The sequence below is a fragment of the Piliocolobus tephrosceles genome, chromosome 1 (assembly GCF_002776525.5).
Source record: "Piliocolobus tephrosceles isolate RC106 chromosome 1, ASM277652v3, whole genome shotgun sequence".
In the NCBI taxonomy this organism is placed as follows: domain Eukaryota; kingdom Metazoa; phylum Chordata; class Mammalia; order Primates; family Cercopithecidae; genus Piliocolobus; species Piliocolobus tephrosceles.
The window spans coordinates 113,252,542-113,268,392 of record NC_045434.1 but is presented as its reverse complement, the minus strand read 5'-3'; the positions used below and the strand labels follow the sequence as shown (position 1 = coordinate 113,268,392).

At 39.8% G+C, this 15,851-nt stretch overlaps 1 pseudogene; it reads right to left on the bottom strand.

The window, feature by feature from the left end:
• Positions 1–3,671: 3,671 nt before the first annotated feature.
• On the bottom strand, positions 3,672–3,817 carry LOC111534784 (annotated as a pseudogene).
• Between the last annotated feature and the right edge of the window lie 12,034 nt (positions 3,818–15,851).

Genomic DNA, 15,851 nt, shown 5'->3' with positions numbered 1-15,851 from the left:
GTGGAATCTGCCAAGTGATATTTGGGAGCGCATTGAGGCCCATGGTGAAAATGGAAATATCCTCAGGTAAAAACTAGAAAGAAGCTTTCTGAGAAATTGCCTTCTGATATGTGAATTCATCACACAGAGATTAACCTCTCCCTTCTTGTAGCAGTGTGATAAAACTGTTTTCGTGGATTCTGCCAAGTGATATTTGGGAGCTCATTGAGGGCTATGGTGAAAAAGGAAATATCCTCCGAGAAAACCCGGAATGAAGCTTTCTGAGAAACTGCTTTGTGATGTGTGAATTCATTTCAAAGTGTTACACCACTCTTTCATGGAGGAGTCTGCTAGCACTGACTTTGTGGAAGCTCAGAAGTGATGTCTTGGATATCGTTGAATCTCATGGTGAATAATGAAATATCTTCAGAGAACTCTGCAGAGAAGCCTTCTCAGAAACTTCTTTGTTGTGGGTGAATTCAGCTCACAGTGGTAGATGATTGTTTTCATTCAGAAGCTTGCTAAGAGTGTTTTCGCAGAAACTGCAATAAGACACACGGTGGCGCTCTGAGACGACAATAAACCTCAGCTCAAACAAGAAAGAAGCTTTCTGAGAAACTGCTCTGTGATGTGTGAATTCAATTCAGTGAGGTACTCCTGTATTTTGTGGAGCCGTTGGCTAGCCCTGTTTTTGTGGAATCTGAGAACTGATATATCGGATCCCTTTGAAGACTATAGGGCCAAAGGAAATATCCTCTGTTAAAAATGAGAAAGAAGCTTTCTGAGAAACTTCAATGTGATCTGTGAATTCATCTCACAGAGTTACACCTTTCTCCTCATGAAGCCATTCACTAAGACTGTTTTCATGGAAATTGCAAAGTGCTATTTGGGAGCCCAGTGAGGGTTATGGTGAAAGAGGAAATATCCTCACATAAAAACTGGAAGAAAGTGTTCTGAGAAACTGCAATGTGACCTGTGAATACAACTCACAGAGTTACACTTTCCTTTTCATTGATCCATTTGTTAACACTGTTTTCTTGCAATCTGCATTGGGATATTTCTTAGCGCAATGAAGCTGACGGAGACAAAGAAAATATCTCAAAATAAAAATTAGAAGTAGCTTTCTGAGAAACTTCTTTGTGACATGTGAATTCATCTCACCGAGTTACAACTTTGTCTCCATGAAGCAGTTTGCTAACACTGTTGTCGTGGAATCTGCCAAGTGATATTTGACAGATCATAGAGGGCTATGCTGAAAAGGTAAATATCCTCAGATAAAAACTGGAAACAAGCATTCTGAGAAACTGCATTATGATGGGTGAATGCAACTCACAGAGATACACTTTTCTCTTCAGAGCTCAGTTGGCTAACACAGTTTTCTTGAAATGTGCAACTGGATCATTCTGAGTGCAATGAGCCTTACGGTGACAAAGGAAATATCCTCAGACAAAAACTAGAAAGAAGCTTTCTTAGAAACTTCTTTGTGATGTGTGAATTCATCTCACAGAGTTACACTTACGTTTCATGGAGCAGTTGGTTAACACTGTATTTGAGAAACCTGAGAAGGGCTACCTTGGATTGCATTGATGCCTAGGCTGTTACAGAAAATATCCTCAATTAAAATCGTAAAAGAAGGTTTGTGACAAACTTCTTTCTGATATGTGAATTCATCTCACAGAGTAACAACTTAGTTTTCATGAAGCAGTTTTCTAACAGTGTTTTCGTGGAATCTGCAAAGTGATATTTGGGAGCGCATTGAGGCCTATCGTGAAAACGGAAATATCCTCAGCAAATAACTAGAAAAAGCTTTCTCAGAAGTTGCTTTCTGATGTGTGAATTCATAACACAGAGATTCATTTTTCCCTTCTTACAGCAGTTTGCTAACACTGTTGTCGTGGATTCTGCCAAGTGATATTTGGGAGCTCATTGAGGGCTTTGGTGAAAAAGAAAATATCCTCTCATAAAAACCGGAAAGAAGCGTTCTGAGAAACTGCAATCTGACATGTGGATGCAACTCACAGAGTTACACTTTCCTTTTCATTGATCCGTTGCTGAGACTCTTTTCTTGAAATCTGCCTTGGGATATTTCTTAGCACAATGAAGCTGACGGTGACAAAGGAAATATCCTCAAATAAAAACTAGAAAGTAGCTTTCTGAGAAACTTCTTTGTGACACGTGAATTCATCTCACCATGTTACAACTTTGTCTTCATGAAGCAATTTGCTCACACTGTTGTCGTGGAATCTACCACATGTAAAGAGTTACACTTACGTTTCATGGAGCAGTCGATTAACATTGTCTTTGAGGAACTGAGAAGGGCTACCTTGGATCGCATTGAGGCCTAGGCTGTTACAGGAAATATCCTCAATTAAAATCGTGAAAGAAGCTTTTTGCCAAACTTCTTTGTGATATGTGAATTCATCTCACAGAGTAAGAACTTAGTCTTCATGAAGCGGTTTGCTAATAGTGTTTTCGTGGAATCTGCAAAGTGATATTTGGGAGCACATTGAGGCCTATGGTGAAAAGGGAAATCTCCTCAGATCATAACTAGAAGGGAGCTTTCTCAGAAGTTTCTTTCTGATATATGAATTCATAACACAGAGATTTACTTTTCCCTTCTTGCAGCAGTTTCCTAACACTGTTGTCATGGATTTTGTCAAGTGACATTTGGGAGCTCATTGAGGGCTATTGTGAAAAAGGAAATATCCTCACATAAAAACTGGAAAGAGGATTTCTGAGAAACTGCGTTGTGACATGTGGATGCAACTCACAGAGTTACAATTTCCTTTTCATTGATCGTTTGCTAACACTCTTGTCTTGAAATCTGCATTGGGATATTTCTTAGTGCAATGAAGCTGACGGTGAGAAAGGAGATATCCTCTAATGAAAACTAGAAAGTAGCTTTCTGAGAAACTTCTCTGTGACCTGTGAATTCATCTCACCGAGTTACAACTTTGTCTTCACGAAGCAGTTTGCTGACACTGTTGTCATGGTATCTGCAAAGTGATATTTGGGAGCTCATTGAGGCCCATGGTGAAAACGGAAATATTCTCAGGTAAAAACACGAAAGAATAATTCTGAGAAATTGCCTTCTGATATGTGAATTCATCACAGAGAGATTCACAATTCCCTACTCGTAGCAGTGTGCTAAAACTGTTGTCGTGGAATCTGCCAAGTGATATTTGGGAGCTCTTTGAGGGCTATGGTGAAAAAGGAAATATCCTCAGATAAAAACTGGAAAGAAGCGTTCTGAGAAACAGCATTATGATGTGTGAATGCAACTCACAGAGTTACACTTTTCTCTTCAGAGATCCGTTTGCTAACACAGTTTTCTTGAAATCTGCAACTGGATAGTTCTGAGCGCAATGAGGCTGACGGTGACAAAGGAAATATCATCAGACAAAAACTAGAAAGAAGCTTTCTTAGAAACTTCTTTGTGATGTGTGAATTCATCTCACAGAGTCACCCTTACGTTTTTTGTAGCCGTCGATTAACACTCTCTTTGAGGAACCTGAGAAGGGCTACCTTGGGTCGCATTGAGGCCTAGGCTGTTACAGAAAATATCCGCAATTAAAAACGTGAAAGAAGCTTTGTGACAAACTTCTTTGTGATATGTGAATTCATCTCACAGAGTAACAACTTAGTCTTCATGAAGCAGTTTGCTTTTTTTTTTTTTTTTTTAATTTTAAATTCAGTCCCCCACTACCACAAATTATGCAGTCGAGTTTCCCACATTTGGGGAAATCGCAGGGGTCAGCACATCCGGAGTGCAATGGATAAGCCTCGCCCTGGGAAAACCACCTTCGTGATCATGGTATCTCCCCTGCCAGGTAAGTATAGAATGAAGCTAAGAATCTGTGAAGGGATATTTAGTGATGCCTGGAGGCTTGTGGTGAGCAAGGAAATGTCTTCTGATGAAACGTGCAGAGAAACTTTCTGAGAAACTGCTTTGCGATGTGTGCATTCGTCTCATAGAGTTAAACCATTCTTTGGATCGAGCAGGTTGAAACTGCTGTTTTTGTGGAATATGAGGAAGGACATTTGGGAACGATCATAAGAATACGGAGAAAGAAATATCCTCAGGTTAAATCCAGAAGGAAGCTTTCTGTGAAATTGCTCTGTGTTGCCTTATTTCCACTTGCTCAGTTAAGCCTCTCTTTTTATTGGGCAGTTTCCAAATCCTGTGTATGTTTAGCCTGTGACAGAATATTAGGGAGCACTTTGAGGCTAACGGTGAGAAAGAAAATATGTTTAGGCTGAAACTGGAGAGGAGCTTTCTGAGAAACTGCTTTGTGGCGTGTGCATTACACTCACAGTCTTATAACTCTCTTCACATACAGCGTCGGTGAAATCATTTTGGAGAAAGAGGTACCAAGTGATATTCAGGAGCATGTTGCTGCTGATGATGAAAAGGGAAATAGCCTCAGACAAAAACTGGAAAGAAGCTTTCTAGGAAACTGCTCTGTGACATGTGTCATCATTTCACATAGATAAATCTTTCTTTACATTACACAGATTGGAAACTGTCATTGACAGAGCCAGGAAAAGACCTTCGGGAGCACATTCAGGACTATGGTGAAAATGGATATATCTTCAGAGAAAAACTGGAAAGAAACTTTCTGTGAATCTGCTTTTTGCTATGTTTATTCATCTCACATAGATGAAGCTTTCTTTACATTACGCAGCCTGGAAAGTCCCTTGTGAATGGATCCGCAAAGGGATATTTGGGATCACATTCGGGCCTATTTTGAAATAGGAAATATAGTCAGTAAAAAGTGGATAGAAGCTTTCTGAGAAACGGCTTGCTGAAGTGTGCATTCCGCTCAGGGAGTTATAACTTTCTTCTCATAAGGAATAGTTTGAAGACGGTTTCTGTAAAACCAAAAGAGTGATATTTGGAGCACATTGAAGACTATGGCAAAAAGTGAAATGTCGTCTGACAAAGAACAGAAGAAAGCACTCAAAGAAACTGCTCTCTGACATGTCCAGTCTTTTCACAGGGTTAAAGCTTACTCTACATTTCTCTGTTTGAGAGTCAGTCTTTGAGGGTACTGCGAAGGCATAGTAGGTGGCAACCGGAGGCCTGTGGGAGGCAAGGAAATGTCTTCCATCGAAAATTGGAGAGAAGCTTTCTGTGCAACTCTTTGCGATGTTTCTATTCATCTTATAGAGTTAAATAATTCTTTGGATTGAGCAGTTTGAAATCACTGTTTCTGTGGAATCTTAGAAAGGACATTTGGAAACACTCTTTAAAATATCCTGAAAAAGAAATAACCTCAGAGAGAAACCAGAAGGAAGGTTTCTGAGAAACTGCACTTTGTCACATGAATTCTGCTCACACAATTAAACTTCCCTTTTCATTGAGCAGTATCATCATACTGTTTTTGTTTAGTCTGCGAAGGGATATTTAGGAGTGCTTTAAGGCTTATGGTGAGAAAGGAAACGTCTTTAGATAGATACTGAAGAGAATCTTTCTGAGGAGCTGCTTTGTGACGTTGGCATTCCACTCACAGAAAAATACCTTTTTCTCATAGAGGATTCCGGAATCCCTTTTGGAGAAAAAGCTACCAAGAGACATTTGGGAGTATAGGGACAAATATGGTGAAAAATAAAATATCCTCAGACAAAAACTGGAAAGAAAATTTCTGTGTAACTGCTTTGCATTACATATATTTATTCATCTCACAAAATTAAAACTTTTTTTTATTAAGCAGTTTGGAAACTCCGACATGCACGGATCCACAAAGGGACATTTGGAAGCACATTCAGGCCTATGGTGAAAGAAGAGTTATCTTTAGATAACACTGGATAGAAGCTTTCTGGAAAACAACTTTGTGATGTATGAATTCCACTCAGGGTGTTATACCTCTTTTCTCACAATGCAGCACTTGAACACTGTTCCTGTGAAACGGAGAAAGTGATATTTCGCAGCGGATTGAGGACTATGGTGAATAGTGAAATATACTGAAATAAAATCGAAGAAGAAGTGTTCCAAGAATCTGCTGTCTGATATGTGCATTCACTTCACAGAGTTAATGTTAACTCTATGTTGCCCAGTTTCAAAACTCTGTCTTTGACGAATCTGTGAAGGGATATTTCGTGATGCCCGGAGGCTTGTAGTGAACAAGGAAACGTCTTCCGATGAAACCTGCAGAGAAACTTTCTGAGCAACTGCTTTGTGATGTGTGTATTCGTCTCATAGAGATAAACCCTTCTTTGGATTGAGCAGCTTGAAATCACTGTTTTTGTGGAATCTGAGGAAGGACATTTTGGAAGGATCCTTAGAATATGGGGAAAGAAATATCCTCAGGTAAAATCCAGAAGGAAGCTTTCTGTGAAACTGCTCTGTGTTGCCTGAATTCCTCTCGTTGAGTTAAGCCTCTCATTTCATTGAGCAGTTTTCTAACCCTGTGTATGTTTAGTGTGTGATGGGATATTTAGGAGCACTTTGAGGCTAACGGTTAAAAAGGAAATATGTTCAGACTGAAACTGGAGAGAACCTTTCCAAGAAACTGCTTTGTGACGTGTGCATTCCACTCACAATGTTATAGCTGTCTTCTCTTACAACGTCGGGGAAACCCTTTTGGAGAAACAGGTACCAGGTGATATTCAGGAAGATGTTGATACCGATGGTGAAAAGCGAAATAGCATCAGACAAAAACTGGAAAGAAGCTTTCTAGGAAACTACTCTGTGATATGTGTAATAATCTCACATAAATAAAGCTTACTTTACATTACACAGCTTGGAAACTCCTTCGTGTATGGATCCGCGAAGGGCTATTTGGGATGACATTTGGTCCTAAGGTGAAATGGAAAATGTAGTGAGATAAAAACTGGAGAGAAACTTTCTGAGAAACTGCTTGTTGTTTTGTGCATTCCACTCCGGGACTTATACTTTCCTCTCATAAAGCACAGTTTAAACACTCTTCCTGTAAAACAAAAAGAGAGGTATTTGGAGCATATTGAAGACTATGGCAAAAAGTGAAATGTCGTCCAATGGAAAACAGGAAGAAGCACTCGAAGAAACTGGTCTCTGACATGTCATTCTTTTCACAGGCCTAAAGCTTACTCTATATTTCCCAGTTTGGAAGTCGGTCTTTGAGGGTTCTGTGAAGGGATAGTAAGTGGCAACTGGAGGCCTGTGTGAGCAAGGAAATGTATTCCATCGAAAATTGGAGTGAAGCTTTCTGTGCAGGTCTTTTCTGATGTTTGTATTCATCTCATAGACTTAAATCATTCTTTGGATTGAGCAGTTTGAAATCACTGTTTCTGTGGAATCTCAGAAAGGACATTTTGAAACGATCTTTAGAATATCCTGAAAAACAAATAACATCAGAGAGAAAACAGAAGGAAACTGTGAAACTGCTCTGTGTCAAGTGAATTCTGCTCACACAATTAAGCTTCTCTTTTCATTGAGCAGTGTCAGAACACTGTTTTTGTTTAGTCTGGGAAGGTTTATTCAGGAGCACTTTGAGGCTTATGGTGAGAAAGGAAACGTCTTCAGATAGAAACTGGAGAGAATCTTTCTGACGAGCTGCTTTGTGACGTGTGCATTCCACTCACAGAAACATACCTTTCTTCTCAAAGAGAATTCCGGAATCACTTTTGAAGCCAAAGCTACCAAGAGACATTCGGGGGTATAGGGATGGCTATGGTGAAAAGGGAAACATCCTCAGACAAAAGCTGGAAAGAAGATTTCTGTGAAACTGCTTTGTTTTGGATATATTTATTCATCTCGCATAGTTAAAACTTTACTTATATTACGCAGTTTGGAAACTCTGTCATGCACAGGTACACGAAGGGACATTCGGGAGCAGTATCAGGCCAACGGTGAAAGAGGAGATATCTTCAGAAAAATCTGGATAGAAGCTATCTGAGAAACTATTTTGTGGGCACATATACACCATGGAATACTATGCAGCCATAAAAAAGGATGAGTTTGCATCCTTTGTAGGGACATGGATGCAGCTGGAAACCATCATTCTTAGCAAACTATCACAAGAAGAGAAAAACAAACACCGCATGTTCTCACTCATAGGTGGGACCTGAACAATGAGATCACTTGGACTCGTGAAGGGGAACATCACACACTGGGGCCTATCATGGGGAGGGGGGAGGGGGGAGGGATTGCACTGGGGAGTTATACCTGATATAAATGATGAATTGATGGGTGCTGACGAGTTGATGGGTGCAGCACACCAACATGGCACAGGTATACATATGTAACAAACCTGCACGTTATGCACATGTACCCTAGAACTTAAAGTATAATAAAAATAAATAAAATAAATAAAAATAAATAAAAAAATTTAAAAAAAAAAGAAACTACTTTGTGATATATGCATTCCACTCAGGGAGTTATACCTCTTTTCTCAAAAGGTAGTGTTTGACACTGTTCCTGTGAAACCGAAAAATTGATATTATGGAACGCATTGAGGACTATGGCAAATAGTGAATTATACTGAAATAAAATTGGGAAAGAAGCATTCCAACAATCTGCTCTCTGATATATGCATTAACTTCACACAGTTAATGCTTACTTTAGGTTGCCCAGTTGCGAAACTCTGTCTTTGAAGAATCTGTGAAGGCATATTTAGTGAAGCCCGGAGGTTTGTAGTGAGCGAGGAAACGTCTTCCAGTGAAACCTGCATAGAAAAGTTCTGAGCAACTGCTTTGTGATGTGTGTATTTGTCTCTTACAGGTAAACCATTCTTTGGATTGAGCAGCTTGAAATCACTGCTTTTGTGGAATCTGAGGAAGGACGTTTGGGAATGATCCTTAGAATACAGAGAAAGAAATATCCTCAGGTAAAATCCAGAAAGAAGCGTTCTGTGAAGTTGCTCTGTGTCCTATTAATTCCTCTCGCTCAGTTAAGCCTCTCTTTTCATTGAGCAGTTTTCTAAACCTGTGTATGCTCAGCGTGTGATGGGATATTCAGGGGCATTTTGAGGCTAACGGTGAAAAAGTAAATACGTTCAGAACGAAACTGGAGAGAAGTTTTCCGAGGAACTGGTTTGTGACATGTGCATTCCGCTCACAGTGTTATACCTCAATTCTCATACAGCATTGGAGAAACCCTTTGGAGAAACAATCACCAAGTGATATTCGGGAGCATGTTGTTGACAATGGTGAGAAGGGAAATAGCCTCAGACAAAACCTGGAAAAAAGCTTTCTAGGAAACTACTCTGTGATATGTGTAATCACCTCACATAGGTAAAGCTTTCTTTACATTGCGTAGCTTGGAAACTGTCATGGACGGATCCATGAATGGATATTTGGGAGCAGATTCAGGACTACAGTGAAAAAGGAAATATCTTCATATAAAAACTGGAAAGAAACTCTCTGTGAATCTTCTTTTTGCTATGTTTATTAATCTCACATAGCTGAAGCTTTCTTTGCATTATGCAGCTTAGAAACTCCCTCATGGAGGGATCCGAGCAGGAATATTAGGGATCACATTCGGGCCTATGGTGAAATAGGAAATATAGTCACATAAAAACCAGAGAGAAGCATTCTGAGAAACTGCTTGGTGACGTGTGCATTCCACTCAGGAAGTTACAACTTTCTTCTCATAAGGCACAGTTTGAACACTGTTTCTGTAAAACTAAAAGAGGTGATATTCGAAGCACATTGAAGACTATGACAAAAAGTGAAATGGCATCCAATATAAAACAGAAAGAAGCACTCGAAGAAACTGCTCTCTAACACGTCCATTCTTTTCACAGGGTTAAAGCTTACTCTACATTTCCCAGTTTGAAAGTCGGTCTTTGAGGGTTCTGCAAAGGGATAGTAAGTGGCAACCGGAGGCCTGTGTCAAGCAAGGAAATGACTTCCATTGAAAATTGGAGAGAAGCTTTCTGCGCTACTCTTTTGTGATGTTTGTATTCATCTCATAGAGTTAAATCATTCTCTGGATTGAGCAGTTTGAAATCACTGTTTCTGTGTAATCTGAGAAAGGACATTTAGAAACGCTCCTTAGAATATCCTGAAAAAGAAATAACCTCAGAGAGAAAGCAGAAGGAAGCTTTCTGTGAAACTGCTCTGTGTGACATGAATTCCTCTCACACAGTTAAGCTTCTCTTATCATTGAGCAGTATCATAACACTCTTTTTGTTTAGTCTGTGAAGGGATATTCAGGAGCGCTTTGAGGCTTATGGTGAAAAAGGAAACGTCTTCAGATAGAAACTGGAGAGAAGCTTCCTTAGGAGCTCCTTTGTGATGTGTGCATTCCACTCACAGAAATATACTTTTTTTTTTCTAGAGGATTCTGGAATTCCTTTTGGAGAAAGAGCTACAAAGAAAAATTCAGGAGTATAGGGAGGGCTATGGTGAAGAAGGAAATATCCTCAGACAAAAACTGGAAAGAAAATTTCTGTGAAACTGCTTTGTGTTAGTTATATTTGTTCATCTCGCATAATTAAAACTTTTCTTATATTATGCAGTTTGTAAACTCTGTCTTGCATGGACCATGAAGGCACTTTTGGGAGCACATTCAGGCCTACGGTGAAACAGGAGATATCTTCAGATAAAACTGGATAGAACCATTCTGAGAAACTAGCATGCAATGTACACCTTCCACTCAGGGAGTTATACCGCTTTTCTCACAAGGCAGCATTTGAACACTCTTCTGTGAAACTGAAAAAGTCATATTTCGGAGCGCATTGAAGAAGATGGCAAATAGGGAAATACACTGAAATAAAATCGAGGAAGAAGCATTCCAAGAATCTGCTGTCTCATATGTGCATTCACTTCCCAGAGTTAGTGCTTATTCTATGTTGCCAAGTGTCGAAACTCTGTCTTTCAAAAATCTGTGAAGGGATATTTAGTGACACCTGGAGGCTTGTGGTGAGCGAGGAAACGTCTTCTGATGAAAGCTGCAGAGAATCGTGCAAAGCAACTGCTTTGCGATATGTGTATTCTTCTCAAAGAGTTAAACCTTTCTTTGGATTGAGCAGCTTGAAATCACTGTTTTTTTGGAATCTGAGGAAGGACATTTAAGAACGATCCTTAGAATATGGAGAAAGAAATATCCTCAGGTAAAATTCAGAAGGAAGCTTTCTGTGAAACTGCTCTGTGTCGTCTTAATTCCTAACGCTCAGTTAAGCCTCTCTTTTCATTGAACAGTTTTCTAACCCTGTGTATGTTTAGCGTGTGATGGGATGTTCGGGAGCACTTTGAGGCTTATGGTGATAAAGGAAATATGTTCAGACCGAAACTGGAGAGAAGCTTTCCGAAGAACTGCTTTGTGATGTGTGTATTCCACTTACAGTGTTATACCTCTCTTCTCATACAGCGTTGTGCAAACCCTTAGGAGAAAAATGTACCAAGTGATATTCGGGAGCATGTCGATGCTGATGGTAAAAAGGGAAATAGCCTCAGACAAAAACCGGAAAGAAGTTTTCTAGGAAACTACTCTGTGATATGTGTAATCATCTCACATAGATAAAGCTTTCTTAACATTACGCAGCTTGGAAACTGGCAGGGACAGATCCACAAACGGACCTTCAAAAGCACATTCAGTACTGTGGTGAAAAAGGAAATATCTTCAGATAAAAACTGGAAAGAAGTTTTCTTTGAATCTGTTTTTTGCTATGTTTATTCATCTCATATACATGAAATTTACTTTACATTACGCAGCTTGGAAACGCCCTCGTGGATCGATCCCCGAAGGGATACTTGGGATCACATTCGGGCCTATGGTGACATAGGAAATATAGACAGATAAAAACTTGAGAGAAGCATTTTGAGAAACTGCTTGGTGACCTGTGCATTCCACTCAGGGCATTTTAACTTTCTTCTTATAAGGCACAGTTTGAACATGGTTCCTGTAAAACCAAAAGACTGACATTCAGAGCACATTGGAGACTATTGCAAAAAGTAAAATGTTGGCCAATAAAAAACGGAAAGAAGCACTCGAGTAAATTGCTCTCTGACATGTCCATTCTTTTCACAGTGTTAAACCTTATCTACATTTCCCAGTTTGAAATTCGGTCTTTGAGGGTTCTGCAAAGGCATAGTAAATGGTAACAGGAGGCTTCTGTGAGGCAAGGTAATATCTTCTATCGATAAATTGGAGAGAAGCTTTCTGTGCAACTCTTTTGTGATGTTTGTTTACATCTCATAGAATTAAATCATTCTTTGGATTTCGCAGTTTGAAATAACTGTTTCTGTGGAAATTGAGAAAGGACATTTGGAAACGCTCTTTAGAATATCCTGAAAAAGAAATAACCTCAGAGAGAAACCAGAAGGAAACTTTCTGTGAATCTGCTCTCTGTCAGGTGAATTCTACTCACACAGTTAATCTTCTCTTTGCATTGAACAGTAACATAACACTGTTTTTGTTTGGTCTGTGAAGGGATGTTCATCACTGCTTTGAGGCTTACGGTGAGACAGGAAACGTCTTCAGATAGAAACTGGAGAGAAGCTTTCTGAGGACCTGCTTTGTGATGTGTGCATTCCACTCATAGAAATATACCTTTCTTCTCCTAGAGGATTCCGGAATCCCTTTTGGAGAAAAAACTACCAAGAGACATTCAGGAGTACAGGGATGGCTATGGTGAACAAGGAAATATCCTCAGACAAAAACTGGAAAGAAGATTTCTGTGAAACTGCTTTGTATTAGATATATTGATTAATCTTGTATAGTTAAAAGTTTTCTTCATTACTCTGTTTGGAAACCCCATCGTGCATGGATCCATGAAGGGACCTTTGGGAGCACATTCAGGCCTATGGTGAAAGAGAAGATATCTTCAGATAAAAACTGGAGAGAAGCTTCTGAGAAAGTACTTTGTGATGTATGCATTCCACTCAGGGATTTATACCTCTTTTCTCACAACGCAGTGTTTCAACACTGTTTCTGTGAAACCGAAAAGGTGATGTTTCTGAGCACATTGAGGACTTTGGTGACTAGTCAAATATACTGAAACAAAATCAAGGAAGAAGCGTTCCAACAATCTGTTCTCTGATATGTGCATTCACTTCACAGAGTTAATGCTTACTCTATGTTGTGCAGTTTCGAAACTCTGTGTTTGAAGAATCTGTGAAGGGATATTTAGTGATGCCCGGAGGCTTGTGGTGAGCATGGAAACGTCTTCCGATGAAACCTGCAGAGAAAATTCCTGAGCAACTGCCTTGCAATGTGTGCATTCGTCTCATAGATTTAAACCATTCTTAGGATAGAGGAGCTTGAAGGAACTGTTTTTCTGGAATCTGAGAAAGGACTTTTGGAAACGATCCTTAGAATATGGAGGAAGAAATATCCTCAGGTAATATCCAGAAGGAAGCTTTCTGTGAAACTCCTCTGTGTCATCTTAATTCCTCTTGCTCAGTTAAGCCTCTCTTTTCATTGAGCAGTTTTCTAACCCGGTGTATGTTTAGTGTGTGATGGGATACTCGGGAGCACTTTGAGGTAAATGGTGAAAAAGGAAATATGTTCAGACCGAAACTGGAGAGAACCTTTCCAAGGAACCACGTTGTGACGTGTGCATTCCACTCACACTGTTGCATCTCTCTTCTCATACAGCCTCCGGGAAACTCTTTTGGAGAAAGAGGTACCAAGTGATATTCGGGAGCATGCTGATGCTGATGGTGAAAAGCGAAATAGCCTTAGACAAAAACTGGAAAGAAGCTTTCTATGAAACTACTCTGTGATATGTGTAATAATCTCATGTAGGTAAAGCTTTCTTTACATTACAAAACTTGGAAACTCCCTCGTGGATGGATCCGTGAAGGGATACTTGTGATCACATTTGGGTCTATGGTGAAATAGGAAATATGGCCGGATAAAAACTGGAGAGAAGCTTTCTGAGAAACTGCTTGGTGATGTGGGCACTCCACTCAGGGACTTATGACTTTCTTCTCATAAAGCACAGCTTGAAAACTGTTCCTGCAAAACCAAAAGGGTGGTATTCGGAGCACAATGAAGACTATGGCAAAAAAGGGAAATGGCGTCCATTAAAAAACAGGAAGAAGCACTCGAAGAAACTGGTCTCTGACATGTCTATTCTTTTCACTGGGATACAGCATACTCTACATATCCCAGTTTGAAAGTTGGTTTTTGAGGGTTCTGCGAAGGGATAGTAAGTGGCAACCAGAGTCAAGCAAGGTAATGTCTTCCATCGAAAATTGGAGAGAAGCTTTCTGCACAACTCTTTTGGGATGTTTGTGTTCATCACAAAGAGTTAAATTATTCTTTGGATTGAGCAGTTTGAAATCACTGTTTCTGTGGATTCTCAGAAAGGAAATTTGGAGACGCTCTTTAGAATACCCTGAAAAAGAAATAACCTCAGAAAGAAACCAGAAGGAAGCTTTCTGTGAACCTCCTCTGTGTCATGTGAATTTCGCTCACACAGTTAAACTTCTCTTTTCATTGGGCAGTATCATAACACTGTTTTTGTTTAAACTGCGAAGGGATATTCAGGAGCGATTTGAGGGTTACGTTGATAAAGGAAACGTCTTCAGATAGAAACTGGAGAGAACCTTTCTGAGGAGGTGCTTTGTGACATGTGCATTCCACTCACAGAAATATACCATTCTTCTCCTAGAGGATTCCGGAATCCGTTTTGGAGAAAAAGCAAGCAAGAGACATTCGGTAGTATAGGGATGGATATAGTGAAAAAGGAAATATCCTCAGACAAAACTGGAAAGAATATTTCTGTGAAACTGCTTCGTGTTAGATATATCTATTCATTTCGCATAGTTCAAACCTTTCTTATATTACGCAGTGTGGAAACTCCATCATGCATGAATCCGTGAAGGGACATTCGGGAGCACATTGAGGCCTACGGTGAAAGAGGAGATATCTTCACATAAAAACTGTATACAAGCTTTCTGGGAAACTGCTTGTGATGTATGCATTCCGCTCAGGAAGTTATACCTCTTTTATCAGAAGGCAGTGTTTAAGCACTGTTACTGTGTAACCGAATAAGTGATATTTCAGAGTGAATTGAGGACTATGGCAAGTAGTGATATATACTGAAATAAAATCGAGAAAGAAGCTTTCCAAGAATCTGTTCTCTGATATGTGCATTCACTTCACAGAATTTATGCTTACTCTATGTTGCCCAGTTTCGAAATTCTGTCTTTAAAAAATCTGTGAAGGGATATTTAGTGATGCCAGGAGGCTTGTGGTGAGCAAGGAAACATCTGCCGATGAAACTTGCAGAGTAACTTTCTGAGCACCTGCTTTGCAATGTGTGTATTCATCTCCTAGATTTAAACCGTTCTTTGGATTGAGCAGATTGAAATCACTGTTTTTGTGGAGTCTGAGGAAGGACATTTGGGAACGATCCTCAGAACATGGAGAAAGTAATATCCTCGGGTTAAATCCAGAAGGAAGCTTTCTGTGAAACTACTCTGTGTCGTCCTAATTCTCTCACTCAGTTAAGCCTCTCCTTACTTTGAGAAGTTTTATAACCCTGTGTATGTTTAGCGTGTGATGGGACATTCGGGAGCACTTTGAGGCTTACGTTGAAAAAGGAAATATGTTCAGACCGAAACTGGAGAGAAGCTTTTCGAGGAACTGCTTTGTGATGTGTGCATTCCACTCACAGTGTTATACCTCTCTTCTCATACAGCATTGGGGAAACCCTTTTGGAGAAACAGGTACTAAGAGATATTCGGGAGCATGTTGATGCTGATGATGAAAAGGGAAATAGCTGCAGACAAAACCTGGAAAGATTATTTCTAGAAAACTACTCTGTGATATGTGTAATAATCTCACAGAGATAAAGGTTTCCTTATATTACACAGCTTGAAAACTGTCATGGGGGCAGAGCAAGATGGCCGAATGGGAACAGCTCCAGTCTCCAACTCCCAGCGTGAGTGACACAGAAGACTGGTGATTTCTGCATTTTCAACTGAGGTACTGGTGT